Source organism: Pelecanus crispus, chromosome 18, assembly GCF_030463565.1.
Source record: "Pelecanus crispus isolate bPelCri1 chromosome 18, bPelCri1.pri, whole genome shotgun sequence".
In the NCBI taxonomy this organism is placed as follows: domain Eukaryota; kingdom Metazoa; phylum Chordata; class Aves; order Pelecaniformes; family Pelecanidae; genus Pelecanus; species Pelecanus crispus.
In genome coordinates, this window is record NC_134660.1 from 7,158,917 (window position 1) to 7,177,878 (window position 18,962).

General features: G+C 62.5%; 3 pseudogenes; all 3 read right to left on the minus strand.

Annotated features, from left to right (window-relative positions):
- Positions 1–2,476: 2,476 nt before the first annotated feature.
- On the minus strand, positions 2,477–3,252 carry LOC142595319 (feather keratin Cos2-3-like; annotated as a pseudogene).
- A 4,532-nt stretch (positions 3,253–7,784) lies between these two features.
- Positions 7,785–8,560, minus strand: LOC142595318 (feather keratin Cos2-3-like; annotated as a pseudogene).
- A 4,532-nt stretch (positions 8,561–13,092) lies between these two features.
- Positions 13,093–13,868, minus strand: LOC142595317 (feather keratin Cos2-3-like; annotated as a pseudogene).
- Positions 13,869–18,962: the final 5,094 nt, after the last annotated feature.

Here is an 18,962-nt window from a genome sequence, read left to right on the forward strand (position 1 = left end):
TCTGAAAAGGCATGGAGAAGTCAAGAAGAGGAGGAGCTACGCTGTTGGGGGATGGCCGCTAAAATCCGTGGCCGCTCGGTTAGGCGGTAGAGACAGGTGTTCCCTGAGGGACCCTGTTGCCAATCTTTGCACCATTGCCAGTGTGCTGCCTTCCCCTCCTCCATACAGAATCCAAGCGGTGTCATGGGTGGTGGCTTCAGCCCAGTGGCCTTCTCTGAGGTAAGCAAGCCAGACTTAGCATGCGGGCAGAAAGCCCTGGGAAGAAGGAAGTAGAGCTGGGTGTCCCGGGAAGTGCTGGATGGAGAGGGCGAGGTAGAGCCTGGGACTGGTGTCATCACGCAGGAGAAAAGCAGCAGTGCTCGGCGTGGTGCTCCGGCACAGGTGCTGCCCTGTCTCTGGCTGTGCGCTGGGTGGCCAGAGAACTCAAGCAGGGAGGCTTTTTCCCTGCTGGAGATGGCTGTGAGGCTTGTGTCCCTGGCTGCCTCCTCTGCCTCCTTCTGCCTGAGCACTGGAGCTGCCGTTCTGGGAGCTGTCAGCAGGTTGCTACCTGCCTATCGTAGGTGGGCGGCTGCCCTTGGGCAGCCTGGCCCGGAGTTTTTACAAGAGGCAGCAGCTTTCCAAGCGGGTGTGAGTGCCTGTGAGGCTGTTGAGGGCGCTTGCGACCGAGAGGATTTTGAAAGGTCGAGCTGTGGCCTGGCTGCACCCGTTGGAAGGTGCCAGCAGTGGAAGAGCTGGTCGTGGCCCTGGGGAGCCCGGGGCCCAGCACAGGCGGCATTCCCTCAGTTTGGCCGAGCAAGCGCTTTAAGCACTAGGCGGTGTGAGTAGAAAAGCTGCCTGGGGCAGAGGTGTGAGATCCCAGGCAGCCCTCAGAGTGTTTTGCCCCGCCCTTTGGGCTGAGGTTTGGAGGTGGCTTTGAGCTGGCGGAGGGAGGAGAACAGAGGAGCTGGCAAGCTCCAGCTCCCACTTCCTGGGAGCTCCCCGGGCGCCTTGGTGAGCGGGGAGTGGGACGCGGCCCAGGTTTACCCAGCCGGCGGCCTTGGTGGCACCGGCAGAGGTTGGTGAGAGCCGGGTGTCAGGCTGGGGAGGGGCAGGGCAGTGGGTGGTGTGGGTGGGACTGTCTGTCAGCGCTGGAGGGGGAAGAGGGGAGTCCTGACCCTTGGGCAAAACCGTGAGCTACCCTTGTGGGAGAGGGCAGGCTGCAGACGGCGCGTGGCCAAGGACGGGAGGCGTGTTGTGAGCAATGGGCGTGGAAGGGGGAAGAAGACTCTGCGCGTCCCTTTAGCAGGTAACGCAAATGCTCCTACGCACTGTTCCTACATGCACGCCTGGAGAGACAGCGAGGGAGCTGTCAAGAAGCAGGCGACACCTGCGCTTAGAAACTCCACCTCTTCTAGCTGTGCTGGAGGAAATGCTGGCAGCCTGACTGGGGATAGAGAAGATCCCTGCAAGACCTACAAGGAAGGCGAAGTCGCCGCGAGGAGAGCTGAAATGCTGCAGGAGCAGCGGCTTGCGGTTGGAAGGCACAAAGGGAGGCGGGCGAGGAATCGAGGAATGGCCCACCTCTGCTCCTGGGCTGAGGGAGAGCGAGCTTGTAGCTGGGGATGCCTTGCGGCCAGAGGTGCACCGGGGAGAGATGTCAGGGAGGAGCACAGGGGCACGTGAGGAGCACCCTGTGACACAGCCACCAGCACCACTACGACACCTGCCACAGGGAGAGGGGCCCTGCTGAAGCAAGAGCCGGCAGGCAGGGAGGGAGGGCTCCCAGGCGCTGCTGGATGCCGAACCAGCAGCTCCCAGTGCCGCCGCCACCAGCCAGTGCCGCCTTCCTCAGCTGCAAGGGACAGTGTCTTGAAAGGAGCCCGCTGCCTGTGTGTCCCCCTCCCCTTCCTGCGGGAATGCCGATGGCTCTCCTTTGTGCCTGCAAGATCTCCCCAGAGCGACACCTTTCTCTCTGGAAGCCGGGGAGAGCGCCCGGAGAGAGAAGGAGCACGCAGAGGCCCAGGCTGGGATGCATCAGAACTTTAATGAGTCGGAAGAAGGGAAGGAGGTCCTCTGAGCGGGGCCCACGGTGCGGGGAACACCACGGGTAGCTCGGAGCCTTTGGCCCTTGGCCAGAGTGGAGTTCGCACTGGGCGTCTGCCTGCCGGCCGGCCGGCCGGCCGGCCTGCCTGCCTGCCTGCCCCCGAGAGGGAAAGGGGCAGCGTGTCCTTCCTCGCACGGGGCTCAGCAGGTGCTCGCAGCCCAGGGGAACGGAAGACAACAGAGACAAGAGAGAGAGAACAGAGCGTGAGAAACAGGCACGTTAGGCAAGGGCCATGTTTCCAGAGAGCCCAGGCACGCCTCTTCCTGCCTTCCTTTGCAGGCGGAGCCGTGGAGGCTCAGCCCCTCTGAAAGCGCTGGCCAGGATCTCCATGCTCAGCGCATTACCGTCTTCTGGGTTCCTGGGGGTCCTTCTGAGGGGCCGCCTGCGGCAGCTCTAGCAGGGGAGGCATGTTGTGCCGCAGGAGCGGCTGCCGAGGAGGGAGAGGTCACAGCAGCCGGAGTTGATGGGCACTCCCGCAGAGCTGAGGATGCTGCCAACGGCAGCGGAGGTGGAGGATCCCACAAGGGTGTTCTGCGGGAAGGAGCTGAGGATGGGGCCGGGCAGGGTCACCACCACGGGGGAGGGCTCGATGACGACGGTGGAGTTCTGGCACTGCCGGACACAGGGCTCGTTGCAGCTGTTGGCCAGCGGGGTCGGGCAGCAGGGCTGGCAGGGCAGGCAGGGCAGGCACGGGTTGTAGCAGGACATGTCTTGTGGCTGGAGGTGCGCCTGGGGGAGAGGGCAGGGAGGAGCACGGAGGCGCGTGAGGAGCAGCCCGTCAGCCCACCAGGAGGGAGCCAAGGCCCGTGCTGGGCGGGGAGCCGGAGGCTGTGCAGGGAGGCCCACGCGCCTCTTTGCCCCTCCCCCCGGGCCCCATGCAAAGAGAGCCAGGCCCAGGAAAGCCCTTTCCTAGACAAGAGCCCAAGAGTCCCCTCAGCCCAGACCCTGACCCTCTCCACACCAGAGCATCTCCCCGCTTCCCCTCCGAGGAGAGGCAGCCCCAAGCCCCCGTATAGGACAGAGCCTCCAACTCACTTGCTTCCGAAGGAGAAGAAGGGGAGCGAAGCGGCTGAGGGAGTGAAGAGCTGGGCTGGCTTTTATACTGGTCCTGCACTGCCCCAGGTCCAGAGGAAGCCTCTGTGGAAGTAATAATTTTCTGAGAGGCTCATCTGAAATGCAAAACGTCCCAGCTAATGATACGGGCTGTGTTTTGGTTTCCTGCACGGCCGCCTTTTCATTTCCTTGTTTGGCCGTACCCGCTCCCCCTCGAAGGCTTCTTTTCAGCACTGGGGTGGGAGGCCCAAGGATTCTTGGGACAGGAGCGCATCGGTGCCAGCAGGAGATGAGTGCCAAGTGCCGGAGGGGTCGCGTGCAGGCTGGGGACGTTGGCCTGGGGCACTCGCGCGGGCTTGTTTGCAGCCCCATTGGCAGGAAGGGCGCTGCTGCTCCACGAAATTCCCCACAGGCAGGAGGAAGAGCTCTGTTACTGTGAGGATGGCCAAGCCCAGGAGATATTGCCCAGGCAGCTTGTGGAGTGCCCATTCTTGGAGGTATTCAGGACCCCATGGGGCAGTGTCCTGATCAGCCTGCTCTCGTTGACACTGCTCTGAGCAGGAGGGTTGAGCCTGACCTTCTCTAGAGGCGCCTGCCCACCTCAGCACTTGCGGGCTTCTGGGCCTCGGTGATCGGCCACTCATTGGTCGCGATGCTCAAGATGCCGCCGCAGTGCCTATCTGTGGAGAGGAAAAGCTGCTTTAGCAGCTGTGTGGGCCAGCCCGTCCTGCCTGCCGTCATGGCCCGCGAGCGATCTGTGGCCACGTGCCAGCCCCAGGGGTCCCCGGTGTGAGGCGAGGTGGCATTGCGGTGGCAGGCCTGAGGGCTGGGGCCGCTCTCCCCTTGCTGGCAGCAGTGGCACTCACCCTGTGTTTGCCCAGCCGCAGCCGCAGCCGCAGCCCCAGCGTCACTGACGGCTGCTTCTGTGAGCTACTGCCCATGCTGGCCTGTGCTGAGAGCTGCTGCACTGGCGTGCTGCTTGTCTCCAAAGGTGGCACCAATGCCCTGGTGTGCAACCTGGCCTTGCTGGGCTCCTGGGGGGCGATTCAGCTCTCCACCAGGGCAGCAGATATGAAAGAGAGACGCAAGGCACTTGCGGCGAGTGGTTGTGCTGTTCTTTGGGCCCCGGTCCCTGATCTTCACCTGCCTCACTACCAGCCTCTCCCGGGACAGAGGAGGGTCCGTCTTCAACAGCGCTGGTGCTGCCTCTCGTCAAGCCACTGATCTAGAGCCCGTAAGAAACACAAGGTGAGGGAGGCGGTAAGCAAGTTGGAAACAGAGTGGTATTTGCCAGGATGTGCGAGGCTGGTGGAAGGACTGGGAGCATCCAGCTGGGGCAAGTTTCCTTCTGGAGCAGGGGAGGTGGGATGGAGAAGGAGGGGTTGCAACAACAGCGGAGAAGGATCCACACACTGGATGGGGAACATGCAGAGGAGAAAAGGGAAGGGCAGGGCAGGGAAGGCAAGGCAAGGCAAGGCAAGGCAAGGCAAGGGAAAGCAAGGGAAGACAAAGCAAGGGAGGACAAAGAAAGGCAAGGCAAGGCAAGGGAAAGGAAGGCAAGAAAAAGCAAGGGAAGACAAAGCAAGGCAAGGCAAGGGAAGGCAAGGCAAGGAAAAGGAAGGGAAGACAATGGCAAGGCGAGGCGAGGCGAGGTGAGGCGATGCAGGGCAAGGTGAGGCGATGCAATGCCGGGTAACGCAGGGAGTAGATGTCCTGTGACTGGTGTCTTTCAGGAGTTGTTCTCCACCTGCACGGATCCCCTGGCTTTTCTTGACACAATGCCCATGCTTGAGAGCCATATGTGGAATGACGCTGCCGAAGAACGCAATTTGCCGGCAGCATGTGGGACTGCCTTGCTCACAGTGCGCATGGCTTCTGTGGTGAAGGCATGGCTGCTCTGGAGGTGCGAGGTGGTGCAACTCAGCTCGTTCTTCCTTGGGACTTGGTTGTCACTGTCAGGGCTCTGTGGGCACCTCCTGCACAGTGAGTGGGAGCAACTGGTGAGCAAAGCCTATCCCAGTGCAAACGCCTGCTCACCGGGGAAGAGGGCTGTGAAGAGGCTTGCCAGCTGCTCTACAGGAACAGGACTCTCCGGATGAAATGGCTGGCGTTTGCTCTGAGTTTTCCATGGCAGCCCCTCCACTTTGTGGGGACGGCAACTGGGTAGTTATGATCTGAAAAGGCATGGAGAAGTCAAGAAGAGGAGGAGCTACGCTGTTGGGGGATGGCCGCTAAAATCCGTGGCCGCTCGGTTAGGCGGTAGAGACAGGTGTTCCCTGAGGGACCCTGTTGCCAATCTTTGCACCATTGCCAGTGTGCTGCCTTCCCCTCCTCCATACAGAATCCAAGCGGTGTCATGGGTGGTGGCTTCAGCCCAGTGGCCTTCTCTGAGGTAAGCAAGCCAGACTTAGCATGCGGGCAGAAAGCCCTGGGAAGAAGGAAGTAGAGCTGGGTGTCCCGGGAAGTGCTGGATGGAGAGGGCGAGGTAGAGCCTGGGACTGGTGTCATCACGCAGGAGAAAAGCAGCAGTGCTCGGCGTGGTGCTCCGGCACAGGTGCTGCCCTGTCTCTGGCTGTGCGCTGGGTGGCCAGAGAACTCAAGCAGGGAGGCTTTTTCCCTGCTGGAGATGGCTGTGAGGCTTGTGTCCCTGGCTGCCTCCTCTGCCTCCTTCTGCCTGAGCACTGGAGCTGCCGTTCTGGGAGCTGTCAGCAGGTTGCTACCTGCCTATCGTAGGTGGGCGGCTGCCCTTGGGCAGCCTGGCCCGGAGTTTTTACAAGAGGCAGCAGCTTTCCAAGCGGGTGTGAGTGCCTGTGAGGCTGTTGAGGGCGCTTGCGACCGAGAGGATTTTGAAAGGTCGAGCTGTGGCCTGGCTGCACCCGTTGGAAGGTGCCAGCAGTGGAAGAGCTGGTCGTGGCCCTGGGGAGCCCGGGGCCCAGCACAGGCGGCATTCCCTCAGTTTGGCCGAGCAAGCGCTTTAAGCACTAGGCGGTGTGAGTAGAAAAGCTGCCTGGGGCAGAGGTGTGAGATCCCAGGCAGCCCTCAGAGTGTTTTGCCCCGCCCTTTGGGCTGAGGTTTGGAGGTGGCTTTGAGCTGGCGGAGGGAGGAGAACAGAGGAGCTGGCAAGCTCCAGCTCCCACTTCCTGGGAGCTCCCCGGGCGCCTTGGTGAGCGGGGAGTGGGACGCGGCCCAGGTTTACCCAGCCGGCGGCCTTGGTGGCACCGGCAGAGGTTGGTGAGAGCCGGGTGTCAGGCTGGGGAGGGGCAGGGCAGTGGGTGGGTGGGTGGGACTGTCTGTCAGCGCTGGAGGGGGAAGAGGGGAGTCCTGACCCTTGGGCAAAACCGTGAGCTACCCTTGTGGGAGAGGGCAGGCTGCAGACGGCGCGTGGCCAAGGACGGGAGGCGTGTTGTGAGCAATGGGCGTGGAAGGGGGAAGAAGACTCTGCGCGTCCCTTTAGCAGGTAACGCAAATGCTCCTACGCACTGTTCCTACATGCACGCCTGGAGAGACAGCGAGGGAGCTGTCAAGAAGCAGGCGACACCTGCGCTTAGAAACTCCACCTCTTCTAGCTGTGCTGGAGGAAATGCTGGCAGCCTGACTGGGGATAGAGAAGATCCCTGCAAGACCTACAAGGAAGGCGAAGTCGCCGCGAGGAGAGCTGAAATGCTGCAGGAGCAGCGGCTTGCGGTTGGAAGGCACAAAGGGAGGCGGGCGAGGAATCGAGGAATGGCCCACCTCTGCTCCTGGGCTGAGGGAGAGCGAGCTTGTAGCTGGGGATGCCTTGCGGCCAGAGGTGCACCGGGGAGAGATGTCAGGGAGGAGCACAGGGGCACGTGAGGAGCACCCTGTGACACAGCCACCAGCACCACTACGACACCTGCCACAGGGAGAGGGGCCCTGCTGAAGCAAGAGCCGGCAGGCAGGGAGGGAGGGCTCCCAGGCGCTGCTGGATGCCGAACCAGCAGCTCCCAGTGCCGCCGCCACCAGCCAGTGCCGCCTTCCTCAGCTGCAAGGGACAGTGTCTTGAAAGGAGCCCGCTGCCTGTGTGTCCCCCTCCCCTTCCTGCGGGAATGCCGATGGCTCTCCTTTGTGCCTGCAAGATCTCCCCAGAGCGACACCTTTCTCTCTGGAAGCCGGGGAGAGCGCCCGGAGAGAGAAGGAGCACGCAGAGGCCCAGGCTGGGATGCATCAGAACTTTAATGAGTCGGAAGAAGGGAAGGAGGTCCTCTGAGCGGGGCCCACGGTGCGGGGAACACCACGGGTAGCTCGGAGCCTTTGGCCCTTGGCCAGAGTGGAGTTCGCACTGGGCGTCTGCCTGCCGGCCGGCCGGCCGGCCGGCCTGCCTGCCTGCCTGCCCCCGAGAGGGAAAGGGGCAGCGTGTCCTTCCTCGCACGGGGCTCAGCAGGTGCTCGCAGCCCAGGGGAACGGAAGACAACAGAGACAAGAGAGAGAGAACAGAGCGTGAGAAACAGGCACGTTAGGCAAGGGCCATGTTTCCAGAGAGCCCAGGCACGCCTCTTCCTGCCTTCCTTTGCAGGCGGAGCCGTGGAGGCTCAGCCCCTCTGAAAGCGCTGGCCAGGATCTCCATGCTCAGCGCATTACCGTCTTCTGGGTTCCTGGGGGTCCTTCTGAGGGGCCGCCTGCGGCAGCTCTAGCAGGGGAGGCATGTTGTGCCGCAGGAGCGGCTGCCGAGGAGGGAGAGGTCACAGCAGCCGGAGTTGATGGGCACTCCCGCAGAGCTGAGGATGCTGCCAACGGCAGCGGAGGTGGAGGATCCCACAAGGGTGTTCTGCGGGAAGGAGCTGAGGATGGGGCCGGGCAGGGTCACCACCACGGGGGAGGGCTCGATGACGACGGTGGAGTTCTGGCACTGCCGGACACAGGGCTCGTTGCAGCTGTTGGCCAGCGGGGTCGGGCAGCAGGGCTGGCAGGGCAGGCAGGGCAGGCACGGGTTGTAGCAGGACATGTCTTGTGGCTGGAGGTGCGCCTGGGGGAGAGGGCAGGGAGGAGCACGGAGGCGCGTGAGGAGCAGCCCGTCAGCCCACCAGGAGGGAGCCAAGGCCCGTGCTGGGCGGGGAGCCGGAGGCTGTGCAGGGAGGCCCACGCGCCTCTTTGCCCCTCCCCCCGGGCCCCATGCAAAGAGAGCCAGGCCCAGGAAAGCCCTTTCCTAGACAAGAGCCCAAGAGTCCCCTCAGCCCAGACCCTGACCCTCTCCACACCAGAGCATCTCCCCGCTTCCCCTCCGAGGAGAGGCAGCCCCAAGCCCCCGTATAGGACAGAGCCTCCAACTCACTTGCTTCCGAAGGAGAAGAAGGGGAGCGAAGCGGCTGAGGGAGTGAAGAGCTGGGCTGGCTTTTATACTGGTCCTGCACTGCCCCAGGTCCAGAGGAAGCCTCTGTGGAAGTAATAATTTTCTGAGAGGCTCATCTGAAATGCAAAACGTCCCAGCTAATGATACGGGCTGTGTTTTGGTTTCCTGCACGGCCGCCTTTTCATTTCCTTGTTTGGCCGTACCCGCTCCCCCTCGAAGGCTTCTTTTCAGCACTGGGGTGGGAGGCCCAAGGATTCTTGGGACAGGAGCGCATCGGTGCCAGCAGGAGATGAGTGCCAAGTGCCGGAGGGGTCGCGTGCAGGCTGGGGACGTTGGCCTGGGGCACTCGCGCGGGCTTGTTTGCAGCCCCATTGGCAGGAAGGGCGCTGCTGCTCCACGAAATTCCCCACAGGCAGGAGGAAGAGCTCTGTTACTGTGAGGATGGCCAAGCCCAGGAGATATTGCCCAGGCAGCTTGTGGAGTGCCCATTCTTGGAGGTATTCAGGACCCCATGGGGCAGTGTCCTGATCAGCCTGCTCTCGTTGACACTGCTCTGAGCAGGAGGGTTGAGCCTGACCTTCTCTAGAGGCGCCTGCCCACCTCAGCACTTGCGGGCTTCTGGGCCTCGGTGATCGGCCACTCATTGGTCGCGATGCTCAAGATGCCGCCGCAGTGCCTATCTGTGGAGAGGAAAAGCTGCTTTAGCAGCTGTGTGGGCCAGCCTGTCCTGCCTGCCGTCATGGCCCGCGAGCGATCTGTGGCCACGTGCCAGCCCCAGGGGTCCCCGGTGTGAGGCGAGGTGGCATTGCGGTGGCAGGCCTGAGGGCTGGGGCCGCTCTCCCCTTGCTGGCAGCAGTGGCACTCACCCTGTGTTTGCCCAGCCGCAGCCGCAGCCGCAGCCCCAGCGTCACTGACGGCTGCTTCTGTGAGCTACTGCCCATGCTGGCCTGTGCTGAGAGCTGCTGCACTGGCGTGCTGCTTGTCTCCAAAGGTGGCACCAATGCCCTGGTGTGCAACCTGGCCTTGCTGGGCTCCTGGGGGGCGATTCAGCTCTCCACCAGGGCAGCAGATATGAAAGAGAGACGCAAGGCACTTGCGGCGAGTGGTTGTGCTGTTCTTTGGGCCCCGGTCCCTGATCTTCACCTGCCTCACTACCAGCCTCTCCCGGGACAGAGGAGGGTCCGTCTTCAACAGCGCTGGTGCTGCCTCTCGTCAAGCCACTGATCTAGAGCCCGTAAGAAACACAAGGTGAGGGAGGCGGTAAGCAAGTTGGAAACAGAGTGGTATTTGCCAGGATGTGCGAGGCTGGTGGAAGGACTGGGAGCATCCAGCTGGGGCAAGTTTCCTTCTGGAGCAGGGGAGGTGGGATGGAGAAGGAGGGGTTGCAACAACAGCGGAGAAGGATCCACACACTGGATGGGGAACATGCAGAGGAGAAAAGGGAAGGGCAGGGCAGGGAAGGCAAGGCAAGGCAAGGCAAGGCAAGGCAAGGGAAAGCAAGGGAAGACAAAGCAAGGGAGGACAAAGAAAGGCAAGGCAAGGCAAGGGAAAGGAAGGCAAGAAAAAGCAAGGGAAGACAAAGCAAGGCAAGGCAAGGGAAGGCAAGGCAAGGAAAAGGAAGGGAAGACAATGGCAAGGCGAGGCGAGGCGAGGTGAGGCGATGCAGGGCAAGGTGAGGCGATGCAATGCCGGGTAACGCAGGGAGTAGATGTCCTGTGACTGGTGTCTTTCAGGAGTTGTTCTCCACCTGCACGGATCCCCTGGCTTTTCTTGACACAATGCCCATGCTTGAGAGCCATATGTGGAATGACGCTGCCGAAGAACGCAATTTGCCGGCAGCATGTGGGACTGCCTTGCTCACAGTGCGCATGGCTTCTGTGGTGAAGGCATGGCTGCTCTGGAGGTGCGAGGTGGTGCAACTCAGCTCGTTCTTCCTTGGGACTTGGTTGTCACTGTCAGGGCTCTGTGGGCACCTCCTGCACAGTGAGTGGGAGCAACTGGTGAGCAAAGCCTATCCCAGTGCAAACGCCTGCTCACCGGGGAAGAGGGCTGTGAAGAGGCTTGCCAGCTGCTCTACAGGAACAGGACTCTCCGGATGAAATGGCTGGCGTTTGCTCTGAGTTTTCCATGGCAGCCCCTCCACTTTGTGGGGACGGCAACTGGGTAGTTATGATCTGAAAAGGCATGGAGAAGTCAAGAAGAGGAGGAGCTACGCTGTTGGGGGATGGCCGCTAAAATCCGTGGCCGCTCGGTTAGGCGGTAGAGACAGGTGTTCCCTGAGGGACCCTGTTGCCAATCTTTGCACCATTGCCAGTGTGCTGCCTTCCCCTCCTCCATACAGAATCCAAGCGGTGTCATGGGTGGTGGCTTCAGCCCAGTGGCCTTCTCTGAGGTAAGCAAGCCAGACTTAGCATGCGGGCAGAAAGCCCTGGGAAGAAGGAAGTAGAGCTGGGTGTCCCGGGAAGTGCTGGATGGAGAGGGCGAGGTAGAGCCTGGGACTGGTGTCATCACGCAGGAGAAAAGCAGCAGTGCTCGGCGTGGTGCTCCGGCACAGGTGCTGCCCTGTCTCTGGCTGTGCGCTGGGTGGCCAGAGAACTCAAGCAGGGAGGCTTTTTCCCTGCTGGAGATGGCTGTGAGGCTTGTGTCCCTGGCTGCCTCCTCTGCCTCCTTCTGCCTGAGCACTGGAGCTGCCGTTCTGGGAGCTGTCAGCAGGTTGCTACCTGCCTATCGTAGGTGGGCGGCTGCCCTTGGGCAGCCTGGCCCGGAGTTTTTACAAGAGGCAGCAGCTTTCCAAGCGGGTGTGAGTGCCTGTGAGGCTGTTGAGGGCGCTTGCGACCGAGAGGATTTTGAAAGGTCGAGCTGTGGCCTGGCTGCACCCGTTGGAAGGTGCCAGCAGTGGAAGAGCTGGTCGTGGCCCTGGGGAGCCCGGGGCCCAGCACAGGCGGCATTCCCTCAGTTTGGCCGAGCAAGCGCTTTAAGCACTAGGCGGTGTGAGTAGAAAAGCTGCCTGGGGCAGAGGTGTGAGATCCCAGGCAGCCCTCAGAGTGTTTTGCCCCGCCCTTTGGGCTGAGGTTTGGAGGTGGCTTTGAGCTGGCGGAGGGAGGAGAACAGAGGAGCTGGCAAGCTCCAGCTCCCACTTCCTGGGAGCTCCCCGGGCGCCTTGGTGAGCGGGGAGTGGGACGCGGCCCAGGTTTACCCAGCCGGCGGCCTTGGTGGCACCGGCAGAGGTTGGTGAGAGCCGGGTGTCAGGCTGGGGAGGGGCAGGGCAGTGGGTGGGTGGGTGGGACTGTCTGTCAGCGCTGGAGGGGGAAGAGGGGAGTCCTGACCCTTGGGCAAAACCGTGAGCTACCCTTGTGGGAGAGGGCAGGCTGCAGACGGCGCGTGGCCAAGGACGGGAGGCGTGTTGTGAGCAATGGGCGTGGAAGGGGGAAGAAGACTCTGCGCGTCCCTTTAGCAGGTAACGCAAATGCTCCTACGCACTGTTCCTACATGCACGCCTGGAGAGACAGCGAGGGAGCTGTCAAGAAGCAGGCGACACCTGCGCTTAGAAACTCCACCTCTTCTAGCTGTGCTGGAGGAAATGCTGGCAGCCTGACTGGGGATAGAGAAGATCCCTGCAAGACCTACAAGGAAGGCGAAGTCGCCGCGAGGAGAGCTGAAATGCTGCAGGAGCAGCGGCTTGCGGTTGGAAGGCACAAAGGGAGGCGGGCGAGGAATCGAGGAATGGCCCACCTCTGCTCCTGGGCTGAGGGAGAGCGAGCTTGTAGCTGGGGATGCCTTGCGGCCAGAGGTGCACCGGGGAGAGATGTCAGGGAGGAGCACAGGGGCACGTGAGGAGCACCCTGTGACACAGCCACCAGCACCACTACGACACCTGCCACAGGGAGAGGGGCCCTGCTGAAGCAAGAGCCGGCAGGCAGGGAGGGAGGGCTCCCAGGCGCTGCTGGATGCCGAACCAGCAGCTCCCAGTGCCGCCGCCACCAGCCAGTGCCGCCTTCCTCAGCTGCAAGGGACAGTGTCTTGAAAGGAGCCCGCTGCCTGTGTGTCCCCCTCCCCTTCCTGCGGGAATGCCGATGGCTCTCCTTTGTGCCTGCAAGATCTCCCCAGAGCGACACCTTTCTCTCTGGAAGCCGGGGAGAGCGCCCGGAGAGAGAAGGAGCACGCAGAGGCCCAGGCTGGGATGCATCAGAACTTTAATGAGTCGGAAGAAGGGAAGGAGGTCCTCTGAGCGGGGCCCACGGTGCGGGGAACACCACGGGTAGCTCGGAGCCTTTGGCCCTTGGCCAGAGTGGAGTTCGCACTGGGCGTCTGCCTGCCGGCCGGCCGGCCAGCCGGCCTGCCTGCCTGCCTGCCCCCGAGAGGGAAAGGGGCAGCGTGTCCTTCCTCGCACGGGGCTCAGCAGGTGCTCGCAGCCCAGGGGAACGGAAGACAACAGAGACAAGAGAGAGAGAACAGAGCGTGAGAAACAGGCACGTTAGGCAAGGGCCATGTTTCCAGAGAGCCCAGGCACGCCTCTTCCTGCCTTCCTTTGCAGGCGGAGCCGTGGAGGCTCAGCCCCTCTGAAAGCGCTGGCCAGGATCTCCATGCTCAGCGCATTACCGTCTTCTGGGTTCCTGGGGGTCCTTCTGAGGGGCCGCCTGCGGCAGCTCTAGCAGGGGAGGCATGTTGTGCCGCAGGAGCGGCTGCCGAGGAGGGAGAGGTCACAGCAGCCGGAGTTGATGGGCACTCCCGCAGAGCTGAGGATGCTGCCAACGGCAGCGGAGGTGGAGGATCCCACAAGGGTGTTCTGCGGGAAGGAGCTGAGGATGGGGCCGGGCAGGGTCACCACCACGGGGGAGGGCTCGATGACGACGGTGGAGTTCTGGCACTGCCGGACACAGGGCTCGTTGCAGCTGTTGGCCAGCGGGGTCGGGCAGCAGGGCTGGCAGGGCAGGCAGGGCAGGCACGGGTTGTAGCAGGACATGTCTTGTGGCTGGAGGTGCGCCTGGGGGAGAGGGCAGGGAGGAGCACGGAGGCGCGTGAGGAGCAGCCCGTCAGCCCACCAGGAGGGAGCCAAGGCCCGTGCTGGGCGGGGAGCCGGAGGCTGTGCAGGGAGGCCCACGCGCCTCTTTGCCCCTCCCCCCGGGCCCCATGCAAAGAGAGCCAGGCCCAGGAAAGCCCTTTCCTAGACAAGAGCCCAAGAGTCCCCTCAGCCCAGACCCTGACCCTCTCCACACCAGAGCATCTCCCCGCTTCCCCTCCGAGGAGAGGCAGCCCCAAGCCCCCGTATAGGACAGAGCCTCCAACTCACTTGCTTCCGAAGGAGAAGAAGGGGAGCGAAGCGGCTGAGGGAGTGAAGAGCTGGGCTGGCTTTTATACTGGTCCTGCACTGCCCCAGGTCCAGAGGAAGCCTCTGTGGAAGTAATAATTTTCTGAGAGGCTCATCTGAAATGCAAAACGTCCCAGCTAATGATACGGGCTGTGTTTTGGTTTCCTGCACGGCCGCCTTTTCATTTCCTTGTTTGGCCGTACCCGCTCCCCCTCGAAGGCTTCTTTTCAGCACTGGGGTGGGAGGCCCAAGGATTCTTGGGACAGGAGCACATCGGTGCCAGCAGGAGATGAGTGCCAAGTGCCGGAGGGGTCGCGTGCAGGCTGGGGACGTTGGCCTGGGGCACTCGCGCGGGCTTGTTTGCAGCCCCATTGGCAGGAAGGGCGCTGCTGCTCCACGAAATTCCCCACAGGCAGGAGGAAGAGCTCTGTTACTGTGAGGATGGCCAAGCCCAGGAGATATTGCCCAGGCAGCTTGTGGAGTGCCCATTCTTGGAGGTATTCAGGACCCCATGGGGCAGTGTCCTGATCAGCCTGCTCTCGTTGACACTGCTCTGAGCAGGAGGGTTGAGCCTGACCTTCTCTAGAGGCGCCTGCCCACCTCAGCACTTGCGGGCTTCTGGGCCTCGGTGATCGGCCACTCATTGGTCGCGATGCTCAAGATGCCGCCGCAGTGCCTATCTGTGGAGAGGAAAAGCTGCTTTAGCAGCTGTGTGGGCCAGCCCGTCCTGCCTGCCGTCATGGCCCGCGAGCGATCTGTGGCCACGTGCCAGCCCCAGGGGTCCCCGGTGTGAGGCGAGGTGGCATTGCGGTGGCAGGCCTGAGGGCTGGGGCCGCTCTCCCCTTGCTGGCAGCAGTGGCACTCACCCTGTGTTTGCCCAGCCGCAGCCGCAGCCGCAGCCCCAGCGTCACTGACGGCTGCTTCTGTGAGCTACTGCCCATGCTGGCCTGTGCTGAGAGCTGCTGCACTGGCGTGCTGCTTGTCTCCAAAGGTGGCACCAATGCCCTGGTGTGCAACCTGGCCTTGCTGGGCTCCTGGGGGGTGATTCAGCTCTCCACCAGGGCAGCAGATATGAAAGAGAGACGCAAGGCACTTGCGGCGAGTGGTTGTGCTGTTCTTTGGGCCCCGGTCCCTGATCTTCACCTGCCTCACTACCAGCCTCTCCCGGGACAGAGGAGGGTCCGTCTTCAACAGCGCTGGTGCTGCCTCTCGTCAAGCCACTGATCTAGAGCCCGTAAGAAACACAAGGTGAGGGAGGCGGTAAGCAAGTTGGAAACAGAGTGGTATTTGCCAGGATGTGCGAGGCTGGTGGAAGGACTGGGAGCATCCAGCTGGGGCAAGTTTCCTTCTGGAGCAGGGGAGGTGGGATGGAGAAGGAGGGGTTGCAACAACAGCGGAGAAGGATCCACACACTGGATGGGGAACATGCAGAGGAGAAAAGGGAAGGGCAGGGCAGGGAAGGCAAGGCAAGGCAAGGCAAGGCAAGGGAAAGCAAGGGAAGACAAAGCAAGGGAGGACAAAGAAAGGCAAGGCAAGGCAAGGGAAAGGAAGGCAAGAAAAAGCAAGGGAAGACAAAGCAAGGCAAGGCAAGGGAAGGCAAGGCAAGGAAAAGGAAGGGAAGACAATGGCAAGGCGAGGCGAGGCGAGGTGAGGCGATGCAGGGCAAGGTGAGGCGATGCAATGCCGGGTAACGCAGGGAGTAGATGTCCTGTGACTGGTGTCTTTCAGGAGTTGTTCTCCACCTGCACGGATCCCCTGGCTTTTCTTGACACAATGCCCATGCTTGAGAGCCATATGTGGAATGACGCTGCCGAAGAACGCAATTTGCCGGCAGCATGTGGGACTGCCTTGCTCACAGTGCGCATGGCTTCTGTGGTGAAGGCATGGCTGCTCTGGAGGTGCGAGGTGGTGCAACTCAGCTCGTTCTTCCTTGGGACTTGGTTGTCACTGTCAGGGCTCTGTGGGCACCTCCTGCACAGTGAGTGGGAGCAACTGGTGAGCAAAGCCTATCCCAGTGCAAACGCCTGCTCACCGGGGAAGAGGGCTGTGAAGAGGCTTGCCAGCTGCTCTACAGGAACAGGACTCTCCGGATGAAATGGCTGGCGTTTGCTCTGAGTTTTCCATGGCAGCCCCTCCACTTTGTGGGGACGGCAACTGGGTAGTTATGATCTGAAAAGGCATGGAGAAGTCAAGAAGAGGAGGAGCTACGCTGTTGGGGGATGGCCGCTAAAATCCGTGGCCGCTCGGTTAGGCGGTAGAGACAGGTGTTCCCTGAGGGACCCTGTTGCCAATCTTTGCACCATTGCCAGTGTGCTGCCTTCCCCTCCTCCATACAGAATCCAAGCGGTGTCATGGGTGGTGGCTTCAGCCCAGTGGCCTTCTCTGAGGTAAGCAAGCCAGACTTAGCATGCGGGCAGAAAGCCCTGGGAAGAAGGAAGTAGAGCTGGGTGTCCCGGGAAGTGCTGGATGGAGAGGGCGAGGTAGAGCCTGGGACTGGTGTCATCACGCAGGAGAAAAGCAGCAGTGCTCGGCGTGGTGCTCCGGCACAGGTGCTGCCCTGTCTCTGGCTGTGCGCTGGGTGGCCAGAGAACTCAAGCAGGGAGGCTTTTTCCCTGCTGGAGATGGCTGTGAGGCTTGTGTCCCTGGCTGCCTCCTCTGCCTCCTTCTGCCTGAGCACTGGAGCTGCCGTTCTGGGAGCTGTCAGCAGGTTGCTACCTGCCTATCGTAGGTGGGCGGCTGCCCTTGGGCAGCCTGGCCCGGAGTTTTTACAAGAGGCAGCAGCTTTCCAAGCGGGTGTGAGTGCCTGTGAGGCTGTTGAGGGCGCTTGCGACCGAGAGGATTTTGAAAGGTCGAGCTGTGGCCTGGCTGCACCCGTTGGAAGGTGCCAGCAGTGGAAGAGCTGGTCGTGGCCCTGGGGAGCCCGGGGCCCAGCACAGGCGGCATTCCCTCAGTTTGGCCGAGCAAGCGCTTTAAGCACTAGGCGGTGTGAGTAGAAAAGCTGCCTGGGGCAGAGGTGTGAGATCCCAGGCAGCCCTCAGAGTGTTTTGCCCCGCCCTTTGGGCTGAGGTTTGGAGGTGGCTTTGAGCTGGCGGAGGGAGGAGAACAGAGGAGCTGGCAAGCTCCAGCTCCCACTTCCTGGGAGCTCCCCGGGCGCCTTGGTGAGCGGGGAGTGGGACGCGGCCCAGGTTTACCCAGCCGGCGGCCTTGGTGGCACCGGCAGAGGTTGGTGAGAGCCGGGTGTCAGGCTGGGGAGGGGCAGGGCAGTGGGTGGGTGGGTGGGACTGTCTGTCAGCGCTGGAGGGGGAAGAGGGGAGTCCTGACCCTTGGGCAAAACCGTGAGCTACCCTTGTGGGAGAGGGCAGGCTGCAGACGGCGCGTGGCCAAGGACGGGAGGCGTGTTGTGAGCAATGGGCGTGGAAGGGGGAAGAAGACTCTGCGCGTCCCTTTAGCAGGTAACGCAAATGCTCCTACGCACTGTTCCTACATGCACGCCTGGAGAGACAGCGAGGGAGCTGTCAAGAAGCAGGCGACACCTGCGCTTAGAAACTCCACCTCTTCTAGCTGTGCTGGAGGAAATGCTGGCAGCCTGACTGGGGATAGAGAAGATCCCTGCAAGACCTACAAGGAAGGCGAAGTCGCCGCGAGGAGAGCTGAAATGCTGCAGGAGCAGCGGCTTGCGGTTGGAAGGCACAAAGGGAGGCGGGCGAGGAATCGAGGAATGGCCCACCTCTGCTCCTGGGCTGAGGGAGAGCGAGCTTGTAGCTGGGGATGCCTTGCGGCCAGAGGTGCACCGGGGAGAGATGTCAGGGAGGAGCACAGGGGCACGTGAGGAGCACCCTGTGACACAGCCACCAGCACCACTACGACACCTGCCACAGGGAGAGGGGCCCTGCTGAAGCAAGAGCCGGCAGGCAGGGAGGGAGGGCTCCCAGGCGCTGCTGGATGCCGAACCAGCAGCTCCCAGTGCCGCCGCCACCAGCCAGTGCCGCCTTCCTCAGCTGCAAGGGACAGTGTCTTGAAAGGAGCCCGCTGCCTGTGTGTCCCCCTCCCCTTCCTGCGGGAATGCCGATGGCTCTCCTTTGTGCCTGCAAGATCTCCCCAGAGCGACACCTTTCTCTCTGGAAGCCGGGGAGAGCGCCCGGAGAGAGAAGGAGCACGCAGAGGCCCAGGCTGGGATGCATCAGAACTTTAATGAGTCGGAAGAAGGGAAGGAGGTCCTCTGAGCGGGGCCCACGGTGCGGGGAACACCACGGGTAGCTCGGAGCCTTTGGCCCTTGGCCAGAGTGGAGTTCGCACTGGGCGTCTGCCTGCCGGCCGGCCGGCCAGCCGGCCTGCCTGCCTGCCTGCCCCCGAGAGGGAAAGGGGCAGCGTGTCCTTCCTCGCACGGGGCTCAGCAGGTGCTCGCAGCCCAGGGGAACGGAAGACAACAGAGACAAGAGAGAGAGAACAGAGCGTGAGAAACAGGCACGTTAGGCAAGGGCCATGTTTCCAGAGAGCCCAGGCACGCCTCTTCCTGCCTTCCTTTGCAGGCGGAGCCGTGGAGGCTCAGCCCCTCTGAAAGCGCTGGCCAGGATCTCCATGCTCAGCGCATTACCGTCTTCTGGGTTCCTGGGGGTCCTTCTGAGGGGCCGCCTGCGGCAGCTCTAGCAGGGGAGGCATGTTGTGCCGCAGGAGCGGCTGCCGAGGAGGGAGAGGTCACAGCAGCCGGAGTTGATGGGCACTCCCGCAGAGCTGAGGATGCTGCCAACGGCAGCGGAGGTGGAGGATCCCACAAGGGTGTTCTGCGGGAAGGAGCTGAGGATGGGGCCGGGCAGGGTCACCACCACGGGGGAGGGCTCGATGACGACGGTGGAGTTCTGGCACTGCCGGACACAGGGCTCGTTGCAGCTGTTGGCCAGCGGGGTCGGGCAGCAGGGCTGGCAGGGCAGGCAGGGCAGGCACGGGTTGTAGCAGGACATGTCTTGTGGCTGGAGGTGCGCCTGGGGGAGAGGGCAGGGAGGAGCACGGAGGCGCGTGAGGAGCAGCCCGTCAGCCCACCAGGAGGGAGCCAAGGCCCGTGCTGGGCGGGGAGCCGGAGGCTGTGCAGGGAGGCCCACGCGCCTCTTTGCCCCTCCCCCCGGGCCCCATGCAAAGAGAGCCAGGCCCAGGAAAGCCCTTTCCTAGACAAGAGCCCAAGAGTCCCCTCAGCCCAGACCCTGACCCTCTCCACA